Raw genomic sequence first — 12,640 nt, 5'->3', positions numbered from 1 at the left:
ATATATATACATATATATTAATAAAAACAGGAGTATCTACTTTTTAATAGTTACAGTGTAGTTTTGTGCATTCCTCCAAGAAATGACTGGCTGGTTGAAACAACTTTGTTTCTAGTTTGGATAGGTTTGGAGAATTTTCTTTTAAGATTGTATTAAATATGGTCACCAAATTTTTGGTGGTTCATCAACATATTTTTAAAAAATATTGTACAGTGATTTCTTAAACAGTCTTTCATCAAGTAATTGTTAATAGTAGATACCTTACATTTTCTTCCATCTTTAAAATCTTTCACATCTATCCTAATATTTTTGTTGTCATATGATCTCCCTGAATTGTTTGTTCCATCTATTTTTTAAATGAGTCAGTTATTTTTCTTTTAACTTTTTCTCCACAAATCTAATTTTATTTATAATTTAATATTTTGTTATTTTATTTCTTCCAGTTACTCTTTTAGTCCTTAAAGACAAATACTTTCAGTTTTTTTCTCCGAGGTTCTGCTTATTGTTGTGAATTGTTTTCTTCTTTGAGTTTGCTGCTTGGATTTTTTAAAAGTCATATTGTTTCTTTACTGCATTCCATATTTTCTTTTGTTTACTCATATTTTGCATAATTCTCTGGCACTCTTTTATGAATCAGAAGATTTTGTTTGGTTTACTTGTATAGTCTGGATTCTACTGCCACTATTTATAGAAACAGGGGTGGTTAGTCTTTGTTTTCATTTTCTGGATCAATTATTAGCTTCTGTCTCAATTGCTGGGTAGTCATGATGATTTCTGCCCTTAGAAAAAATATGTCTTCTTGAGCTTCTTGGACTGGAGCCAAGATGTTTGAGTAATGAAAGAACTGGCTTGAAATTGCTCATCATCTCCCTCTAAACAACTTTAAATAATGCCTCAAATTAAATTCTGAAGCCACAGAGCCAAGAAAAGAAAGAGACTTTTTTTGCTTTAGTATATGTTTTTAATGGTTTTTGTTTTTCTTTTGATCTATATATTTAAGTTGGGATGGAAGGGAGAGGGAAAGGATTTTTGCTTATTGAAAAAAAATCTTCCCTAAATATCTTCATGAAGCAGTTACTTTGGTACAGGGTCAAATTCCAAAACAAAATGATTACAATAGAGATAAAATACTTCACATAGCTGCCTCATTTCTCTATGTACCACCATTATATTTCAAACCAGGTTTCTTGTATACAGCAAGGACATTCACTTCTAAGACTGAGATAACAGAGTTTCATTATTCAGCATGTGATAGCACTCACTTACAATCACAAAAGATGAGACTTTTCACCACTAAGCTTCTGCTTTCATGGGGGAATCTCTTTTGGAAATACATAGGATTTCTTCATATCTTATGCTTATGCTTGATTTTCTTCAAAAATGTATCACAAAGTATAGTAATCAAGAAAGTTAACAATAAGACTCTCCCAGTATGACATATAAGGAACTCAGAATCATGTTGACTTCATCATTGTTGGCAGCAGGAGCAAAATGGCACAGAAATGATGTTAGCTACACACATTTCTTGGTTCCTTTTTCTCTGTCAAATGAGATTCTTTTCTTGATACTTCTTTAATGCCTCTGACATTCAGCTGTGATTCTGGAGTAACAAGATGGATTAAAACAAAATTACTTTTTAGTCAGAGTTTGAACTCTCATTGGACTTAAATGTGTGCTTTTTATTCCTTTTTCTTTTTCTTGTCTTTTCCCTTTTCTTCTTTCTTTTATGTGTTTCTTTGCATTCTGGGGAGCTGAAAGTACTGCCATATTCATCTGAGGTAAAATCCTTTAGTAGCTTTTTTACTGTTTTATCCATATATATATATATATATATTTATGATGCTTATTCTCCCTTATGATATCATGCATGCGATCTTCATGTGCTACTATGAATTGGTCTAATTTCTGATTGACTTAAAGATCAGACAGTCTTTGTCACCTGTTCTGTGTCCATAATATTTACAGGGTCAGCATTGCATAACCTTTACTTCCTTCCCCAGGTGTATCCATAGTTCTTCAGTTAGAGCATGAACCAGAAATTCTTTGACATGTTCATTGACTGGTGCATCTGGTATGCAGTCTTCTGGCTTGGTTTCATATTCCTTGATAAGTCCAGGGGAAGGTTTTTCACAAAAGCACTTGAGGTGCTGCAGCTACTTCATGTTGCAATCAAAAGAACTAAGCCTGCAGCCAATATGGGTAAAAAAACTGTGGTGGAACCAAGTGGTGGTGATGGAAGCAACAGCAGCTTTGGGAGCACTCATGAATGAAATAGAAAAGGGACCTTGAATCTGGACAAAAAGAGACTATAAGGGACTCTGTGTGTCACTGGATGCAGAAAAAAACATTATTTGGCAACTCCATTGCTAATATTCATTTATGTATCATAGTTTAAGGGAGAAGAGGAACATTTTTGGTCAAGAGGAGGGAAGCCCTGAGGAGTAGTATCACTTGTAATGATAAGGGAAGCCCAAGAGGAACAGTATTTATCACAATCCCAAATACAGGGACTTTAACATTAAAGTTGGTTTCTATTCCCAGGTATATAGAGTTAGTTCAAGGGGTATGGAAGTCTTCAGTGCTTCCAAGTGTTATCTAGAGAAAGGTGGGGTCACTACCCTTCTGGTATGCATTGTTCTTTACCAGGAAGGGTCCCTGTATTTGGGATTGTAAGGAGGATATGAAAAGATTTGCCTTTTCAATGCCCAGCGTTAACTTAACTGAGGCTTATAAAAGATATGAATGGACAGTTTTGCCACAGGGAATGAAAAATAGCCCTACTATGTGTCAAATGTATGTTGCTGCTGTTCTTACTCCAATAAGAAAAGCATTTCCAAAAGTAATGTTATTATGTTACATGAATGATATATTGGGATGTGCAAGTGAGGAGCAAATGTTAGAAACATGTCTACAAAAGACCATGGAAACACTAAGGAACTACAAATTGCACATAGCTCCAGAAAAAATTCAAAGACATGCTCCTTTTCAATATTTAGGATATGAAGTATACCCTAAGGTGCTTACAAAAACTTGTTAAGAACAGAGAAAATTAAGAAATTGGGTGGGGAAATGAACAAAAGCAACAAAAGAACCTGATCATAAAAAAAAAAAATCAACCATGGTGACAGAGAAGATCAACACATACACTCAGAAGAAGACAATAAAGTCAAAATAGATTCAAGCAAAGGCTCAAAGAAAACAAACCTAACAAGAATTCCTTGGAGAAGTTAAAAAAATTCAAAATTAAATAAGAGTGGTAGAGAAAAAATAGAAAAAGAAAGCAAAGGAAGACAATTAAGTAAAGACAATTAATATTGGTTAAAAGAGGAACAAAACTATTAAAGAAAATAACACTTTAAAAAACAGAATTGAACAAATGGAAAGAAATACAAAAATTAGTTAATGAAAACAACCCATTAAAAAAGCACAATTGGCCAGATTTGATGGTTGTGTCAAGGTAAAAAGTTGAGTGAAGAAAATAATTTTTTAAAATTAAAATTGATACAAGATTTTGGTAGGTGGAGCCAAAATGTCAGAGTGAAGACAGGAACTTTCTTGAACTCTCCTACTTTTGTTCAGAAAGAACATGAAATCAAGCCTCTTAACAGTCTGGAATAACAGAACCTATAAAGAGATGAAATGAAACAATGTTCCAGTTCAAGACAGCTTGGAAGAAGTTCAGATAACATCATTCTCATATGGCTAAAAATGGCATGCAGCTCAACTCAGAAAGTGTCAAGGAAAGTTAGAAGAAAAGTCTTAATCATAGCCCTTTGATCATGTCTTAACAGAACAGTAATATTGCAGATCAATGGGGCAACCTCTACACTCAGCATAGGAGACAAATTGGTAGCTCAGAAAACCAGGAAACAGCAGCTTGACTAAGTTGGATTATCCCCAGTCTTGTGAACAAATCGCCAAACACAAGGGGCCACTATGCTCAAAGCCAAAGCTCAGAGAGGCACAAGAAACTTGGGAGAATACCTCTTGTGGTCAGGAGCAGAATATTTTAAAATTCATGAAATAGGAAAAAAAAAAGAAAAAGAAAAAGGAAGAAAATGAGCAAAAAAAAGAACCTTGATCATATAAAGCTACTATGATGATAGTGAGGGCAAAAATACCAATGCAGAAGAAGACAAAATAATTATCTGCTAAATCTTAAAGGAGACTATGAATTGATCTCAAGCCAAAAGAGCCTTCTTGGAAAAGAACTCTTGGAAGAGTTCATAAAGAATTTAAAAAATCAAATAAGAGAGGCAGAAGAAACATCAGATAAAAAGAAGAGGTATGTGAGAGATAGTCAACTGCTTGGAAAGGGAAGGACAAAAACTGACTGAAGAAAACAATTCTTTAAAAAATACAATGGACCAAATTGGGGAAAAAAAAAACATCCATTGAAGAAAACAAAGAAAATATTTTAAAAGCAGAATTAGTCAAATGGAAAAGGAGACACAAAAGCTAACTGAAGAAAATCATATATTAAAAACTAGAACCATGAAAATGGAAGTTAATGACTCTATCAGACATCAAGACTCAAGACTAAAAAGAATGAAAAAAGAAGAAAATATAAAATGCATCACTTGAAAATGTAACTTGAAAAATTAGAATTGGCAAGTGTGAACTGATGACTTTAAGAGACATCAAGATAAAGCTTTAGGTCACTGATTATAAGAGCTTGCACTCATTTTCAATCTTCTTATTCAGAATATTCTTTAAATGTTCAGTCTTAAATTGATTAAGAAAATCATTGAATTAATTTTTGTCACTTTGTGTGTTGATGTCTGTGTTTGTAGCTTTCCTTATAGCTACTCTTATTTTATTAAAAAATTTCACCAAAATTAAGACAGAATATATCTAATAATATCATTATACAATCATTGCAAAAGTAAATATTAAGCCAATTAATTTACAAGAAATATAAGACATGGTCCCTATTTTCAAAGAACTTACTTTCTAGTAGGTGAGATGAGGCTAGCATATTCAGAATTTTGTTTTCTTAAGAAATTAAGAAATGTGGAAGAAAATATATATTACTGAAGGTAAAAAAAATTGAACTAGAGCATAAATATGGATAGAATTAGAAAGGCAGAAAGGAAGAAGAGTATAATCTAGAGGAGAACAATAGCATTTTCTTCCCCCTTTCCAAATTCTGGAAAGCTAAAAAAATGATATGTTTAGCAACAAATTTCATCTTAATTGTTACTCCAATGTGAATGACTGAGAGTATATTGTTATATTCTAGTTTTCTTCCTAAAGTATCTTCCCTCAATTTTCTTTATATCCCATTCATATTCTGAAAAGGTTTTTTTTTTTTTTTAATTTGCTTTTATTTGTTTTTTAAATTTTTTCATTGTTTTTGGATTTACTTTTTTTTTTTTTAAATTAAAGCTTTTTATTTACAAAGCATATGCATGGGTAATTTTTCCAACATTGACCTTGCATAACCTTTTGTTCCAAATTTTCCCCTCCTTCTCCCCAATCCCTCTCCTAGCTGGCAGGCGGTCCAATACATGTTAAATATGTTGAAATACATGTTTGATCCAATATATGTATATATATTTATACAGTTATTTGTTGCAAAAAAAAAATTCAGAACAAGAAGGAAGAAAAACTTAGAAAGAAAACAAAATGCAAGCAAATAAAACAGAGTGAGATTGCTATGTTATGTTCCACACTCTTGTTCCCATGGTTCTCTCTCTGGGTATAGATGGCTCTCTTCATCACTGCACAAGTGGAACTAGGGTGAATCTCAATGTTGAAGAGAGCCATGTCTGTCAGAATTGATTGTCGTATACTCTTGTTGTTGCCATGTATAGTGATCTCCTGGCTCTACTCATTTCACTTAGCATCAGTTCATGTAGGTCTCTCCAATCCTCTCTGAAAACATTCTGCCGCTCATTTCTTACAGAACAATAATATTCCATAGCATTTATATGCCACACTTTATTCAAACATTTTCCAATTGATGAGCATCCACTCAGTTTCCAGTTTCTTGCCACTACAAAGAGGGCTGCCACTGTAAAATACGGGCTAGCTTCCTAGAGGGCTTTAGGGTCAGCCAGAGTCAGGATAAATTAAAGTCCTTGGTCTTTAGGGGGAGAAGTGAAGGAAGCAGGCAAGCTGCCATGAGACTTGCCAAAGATGTATCCTGGATTTTGGAATCCGGAGTCACCAGTCTCTCACTTTCTTGTCCTGCTGCCAAGACAATCTCACTTCTCTCCCTCCCCCCATCCAGTCCTTCCTATGGTTATCTTACTTCTAAACATTCAGCAAGCACCAAAGATGAGGAGGGCCAGGATCCAAACATATGCTAATAAAGCCATTGTCTCACATGGAATAGATAATTAGCTTTAAGTGCTCTGCATTCTCACATTCAAGTACACCTATTCAGAGTTTCAGTCCTCTACATGCCATAAACATTTTTGCACATGGGGGTCCTTTTTCTTTAGGGCCTTTAGGATCTTTAGGATCTTTTTGGGATATAATCCCAGTAGAAACACTACTAGATCATAGAGTATGCACACTTTTTGATACTTTTTGAGCATAGCTACAAATTGCTCTCCAGAATGGTTGGATCCATTCATAATTCCACCAATAATGTATCAGGATCCCAGTTTTCCCACATCCCCTCCAACATTCATCATTATCTTTTCCTGTCATTTTAGTTAATCTGACACGTGTGTAATGGTATCTCAGAGTTGTCTTAATTTGCATTTCTCTGATCAATCATGATTTGGAGTACCTTTTCAGGTGGCTACAAATAGTTTCAATTTCTTCATCTTAAAATTGTTTATATCCTTTAATCATTTATCAATTAGAGAATGGCTTGAACTATTATAAATTTGAGTCAATTCTCTATATATTTTAGAAATGAGGCCTTTATTAGATCTTTTGGATATAAAAATGTTTTCCCAGTTTATTGCTTCCCTTCTACTCTTGTCTGCATTAGTTTTGTTTGTACAAAACCTTTTTAATTTAATATAATAAAAATTATCTATTTTTAAGATCAATAATGATCTCCAGTTCTTCTTTGGTCACAAATTCCTTCCTCCTCCACAAATCTGAGAGGTAAACTATCCTATGTTCTTCTAGTTTGTTTATAGTATCATTTTTTATATCTATATCATGAACCCATTTCGAACTTATTTTGGTATACAGTGTTAGGTTTGGGTCTATGTCTACTTTCTGCCATACTAGTTTCCAAGTTTCCCAGCAGTTTTTGTCAAATAGTAAATTCTTATCCCAAAAGGTGGAGCCTTTGGGTTTGCCAAATACTAGATTGTTACAATTGGCTATTTTGTTCTGTGAACCTAATGTATTCCATTGATCAACTGCTTTATATATATATTTCTTAGCCAGTAGCAAATAGCTTTGATGACTGCTGTTTTATAATATAGTTTTATATCTGGTACAGCTAGGCCACTTTCATTTGCTTTTCTCTTTATTAATTCCTTTGAAATTTTTGATCTTTTGTTCTTTCAGATGAATTTTGTTATTTTTTCTAGGTCAATAAAATAGTTTCTTGGGAGTTTGATTGGTATAGCACTAAATAAATAGATTAAGTTAGTGAATATTGTCATCTTTATTATATTCGCTCAACCTATCCACGAGCACTTGATATTTTTCCAATTGCTTAGTTTGACTTTATTTGTGTGGAAAGAGTTTTGTAGTTTTGCTTATACAGTTCCTGACTTTACCTTAGCAGATAAATTCCCAAATATTTTATATTATCAACAGTTATTTTAAATGGAATTTCTCTATGTATCTTGCTGTTGGATTTTGTTAGTGATGTATAAGAATGCTGATGATTTATGTGGATTTATTTTGTGTACTGCAACTTTGCTAAAGTTGTGCATTATTTGTAATAGCTTTTTAGTTGATTCTCTGGGGTTCTCTAAGTATACTATCATATCATCTACAAAGAGTGATAATTTGGTTTCCTCATTATCTACTCTAATTCCTTTAATCTCTTTTTCTTCTCTTATTGCCAAAGCTAGTATTTCTAATACAATATTAAATAGCAATGATGAGAGTGGGAAACCTTATTTTACCCCCAATCTTATTGGCAATAGTTTATCCCCATTACATATGATGCTTGCTGATGATTTTAAATAGATAATACTGATTATTGTCTCGTGTTTTTTATAGGAATGAGTGTTGGATTTTATCAAAAGCTTTTTTCTGCATCTATTGAGATAATCATATGGTTTTTGTTAAGTTGATTATTGATATAGTCAGTTATGCTAATATTTTTCCTAATGTTGAACCAGCCCTGCATTCCTAGTATAAATCCTATTTGGACATGACATATTATCCTGGACATGACTTTCTATAATTTTTAAAAATATATTTTATTTAAGATTTTTGCATCAATATTCAGTAAGGAGATTAGTCTATAATTTTCTTTCTCTGTTTTCATCCTATGCGGTTTAGGTATCAGTACCATGTCTGTGTCATAAAAGGAATTTGGTAGCAGTCCTTCATTCCCTATTTTTTCAAATAGTTTATATAGTATTGGGAGTTAATTGTTCTTTAAATGTTTGGTACAATTCACATGTAAATCCATCTGGTGCTGGGGATTTTTCTTAGGGAGTTGATTAATAGTTTATTCTATTTCTTTTCCTAAAATGGGACTATCTAAGCAATTTATTTTTTCTTTTGTTAATCTGGGCAATCTATATTTTTGTAGATATTCTTTCATTTCACCTAGATTATCAAATTTATTGGCATAAAGTTGGGCAAAGTAACACCTGATAATTGTTCTAGTTTCCTCTTCATTAGTGGATAGTTCTCCCTTTTCATTTTTGAGACTAACAATTTTATTTTCCTCTTTCCTTTTTCTAATCAAATTAACTAAAGATTCATCTATTTTGTTGGCTTTTTCATAAAACCAATTCTTAGTTTTATTTATTAATTCAGTAGTTTTTTTAGTTTCAATTTTATTGATCTCTCCTTTTAATTTAGAATTTTAAGTTTGATATTTAGGGTTTTTAATTTCTTCCTTTTATTTAGCCTTATTAGTTGCAAGTCCAATTCAATGATCTCTTTCTCTATTTTTATGCAAGTAACCATCTAGAGATATAAAGTTTCCCTTTATTACTGCTTTGGTTGCGTTCCACAAATTTTGGGATGTTGTCTAATTATTGTCATTCTCTTGGATGAAATTATTGATTGTGTCTATGATTTGCTATTTTACCCATTCATTCTTTAGGATGAGATTATTTAGTTTCCAATTTCTTTTTATCTATTTTCCCCTGGCCCTTTAGTGAATGTAATTTTTATTTCATTGTGATCTGAAAAAAATGCATTTACTATGTCTGCCTTTCTGTATTTGATTTTGAGGTTTTTACATCCTAATATATGGTTAATTTCTGTATAGGTTCCATGAATTCTGAGAAGAAAGTGTACTTCTTTCTGTCTCCATTCATTTTTTTCTAAAGATCTATCATATCTAATTTTTCTAGTATTCTATTTTTCTCTTTAACTTCTTTCTTTCTTTCTTTTTTTAGATTTATCTAGTTCTGAGAGAGCAAGGTTAAATTCTCCCACTATATAGTTTTGCTGTCTATTTCTGCTTGCAATTCTCTTAACTTCTTTTTTAGTAAGTTAGATGCTATACCACTTGGTGCATATATATGTTTAATATTGATATTGCTTCATTATCAATGGTACCCTTTAGCAAGATATAGTTTCCTTCCATATCTCTTTTAATTAGATCCATTTTTGCTTTTGTTTGATCTGAGATCAATATGGCTATCCCTGATTTTTTTTTTTTTTACTTCACCTGAAGCATAATAGATTCTTCTCCAGCCTTTTTTCCTTTACTCTGTTTGTATCACTCTGCTTTAAATGTGTTTTTTTGTCAACAACATAGGGTAGGATTCTGGCTTTTAATCCAGTCTGCTATCCACTTGCGTTTTATGGGAGAGTTCACCCCATTCGCATTTAGAGTTAAAACTACTAATTCTATATTTCCTGCCATCTTATTAATCCCAAATTATGCTTTTCTCTTTCCTTTTCCTCTTTCCCTTTTCCCCAGTCTCTTACTTATGAGTACTACTTGCCTAAAGCAGTCCTCCCCCTTTAGAGACTCTTGCCCTTTTTTATACCTTTCCCCTAATTTCTCTTTTTCCTCCTATTTAGACTACCCCCTCCTTTTTCCCCTTTCCCCTCTTATTTTTCTATAAGATGAGAGATATTTCCTGGTGAAACCAAATATTTCTAATATTCTTTCTTTGGCCCAAATCTGATGAGAGTAAGATCACACAATATTCATCACCCTCTCTTGTTTCCTTCATTTATAAATATTTTTTCTTTGCCTCTTCCTGAGATGTAATTTTCCTCATTTTACCTCCACTTTTCCCTTTTTTTCTGTTACAATCCCCTTTCCATCTCTAGTTTCTTTTCTATTATAGGAAAATAGGATTATACATGTACTCTCAGTGTACACCCATAACAGAAATACAGTTCTCAAGAGTTTTTTCTTTTTATGCTTTTAGCATAAATTATATAGTTAGATGCTATTATATATAGTTAGATGCTATTAGAGAACTATTGGACCAAGGAAAAAATATTACAAGCAGCCAGAAATAAATAATTCAAATACTGAGGAGCAACAATAAGAATTACTCAGAAAGTGGCAGCTTCCATTTTAAAGGATTGAAGGGCCTGTAATCTGATATTCCAAAAGGCAAAGGAACTTGGAATGCATCCAAAAATAAATTAACCTGCTAAACTGAACATTTTCTTTTAGGGAAGAAGTTGGACATTCAATGAAAGTGGTGAATTAATTTGGGGTCTCTTTCAGGAGGTGTTGAGTGAATTCTTTCAATGGTCATTTTACCTTCTGTTTCTATGATATCTGGGCAGTTCTCTTTGATGATTTCCAGAAAGATAGTGTTTAAGCTCTTTTTCATAGGGAGTTCAGTAATCCTTAGATTGTCTCTCAGATCTATTTTCCAGGCCAGTTGTTTTCCCAAGTAGGTAGTTTATATTTTTTCTACTTTTTCACTTTTTTGGTTTTGCTTGACTGATTCTTGTTGTCTCATTGAGTCATTCATTTCCATTTGTTCAATTCTGAATTTTAGTGAATTATTTTTTTCATTTTTAAAAAATTTTACTTCTTTTTGTATTTGTCCAATTGAATTTTTAAATGAGTTGGTTTATTCTATGGATTTTTTTCCATTTCACAAATTCAGTTTTTTAAGGAGTTATTTTTTTCCATTTCACCAATTCTGTTTTTTAGGGGAGTTATTTTCTTTTACTATTTCACAAATTCTGTTTTTCTGGGAGTTGCTTTCTTTTTCCATCTTATCAAATCTATCTTTTAATAAGTTATATTTTTTCCTTTTTTACTGTCTGTTTTGTAGTGAATTTTCTTCAGATAGTTTCTGTGTTGCCTTTTCCAAACCCTTTTGTGAATTTTTCATTTCCTTTCCCCAGTTTTCTTCTAACTCTCTTTTAAGATCCTTTTAAATTTCTTCTAGGAGAGCCTTATGTGATGGGGATCAAATTATATCATCTTTTGGGGGCTTTATCTGGAAACAATCTGCCTTTAGTCTCCTCAGGGTTTGAAATCTGTTCTTTTCTTTCACCATAAAAGCTGTGTATCATCAGAGTCCTTTTTACTTTTTTCCTCATTTTTTTTCAGTTAAGTTCTGCCTTTAGGCTGGGAAAGGTTTTTCCAAGTGGCTGCAGCTGCACTGAGTCAATGCTGATTCACTCCCTGTGCAGGGTGGGTGTGTCCAGGTCCTATGAGATTCTGGCATTTTGGAGTTCACTATTGATCTTTTGTGTTTGTGTTGGATGTTTTTCTAACTCCTCTGATGATCTACTGGCTTGTAAACAGGAGAGAATGACCAACACAGCTATAGATTCCTGTAGATTCCTCCCCATAGATTCTCTGCCACGTGGAGTCTGCACCACCCTGTGGCATCAGCAACACCAGAAGAGTCAGCAATGTCCCAGGACTCTGTGCTGTCCACACTGGTGTTTGTAGTCAGCTGTTTGTATTAGGCTGCCTCCCTCCTGTTTCCGAAAAAGGTCTGTTTCCTCCTGTAGATTCTCTGCCACAGGGAGTCTGCACCACTACATGGAGACTGCACCACTCTGGGACTCTGAGTTGTTTGTGCTGGCATTTGTACTCTGCTGGTTGCCCTGGCTGCCTCCCTCCCATTTCCAATTGAAATAGACCTTTTCTGGTGATCTTTGAAAGTATCTTCTGCTGATAATTTATTGCACTCCCAATCTTTGTAGGTTTTGGTGGTCCAGAGCTAATTCAGAGACTGGATCTCATAATTAGTATGAAGGTTATAGAGAAGGAAAGAAAAAAATTTGTGTCATCTCCACCATCTTGGCTCTGCCCCCAGAAGTCCTGAAAAGAAGTTTTGTATCATTTATTTCCTTAATTTTTTACTGATTATAACATCACAATAATGAATATAATGTTAGCTTTGAATAACCTCAGGAATTCAAAGCCCAGTTTTACTGCTTTCTACCTATGTATTCTTAGGCATTTTACCTGTCAACATTCAATTTTTTCCTCTGTAAAGTGAGGGGATTAGAATAGGAAATCTATAGTTCCCACTGTACTCTGTCTTAGCTAGAAATTTCTTTCCAGGACTCCTCATAATTTCACACC

The 12,640-nt window shown here is 33.2% G+C and overlaps 1 pseudogene; it reads right to left on the bottom strand.

Annotated features, from left to right (window-relative positions):
* Positions 1 to 1,636: 1,636 nt before the first annotated feature.
* The window catches only part of LOC127561566 (retinitis pigmentosa 9 protein-like), a 29,886-nt pseudogene continuing 18,882 nt past the window's right edge, over positions 1,637 to 12,640 (bottom strand).

This window comes from Antechinus flavipes, chromosome 4 (genome assembly GCF_016432865.1).
Source record: "Antechinus flavipes isolate AdamAnt ecotype Samford, QLD, Australia chromosome 4, AdamAnt_v2, whole genome shotgun sequence".
In the NCBI taxonomy this organism is placed as follows: Eukaryota; Metazoa; Chordata; class Mammalia; order Dasyuromorphia; family Dasyuridae; genus Antechinus; species Antechinus flavipes.
Note: the sequence above shows the minus strand (reverse complement) of the source record. Positions and strands in the feature narration are given on the sequence as shown.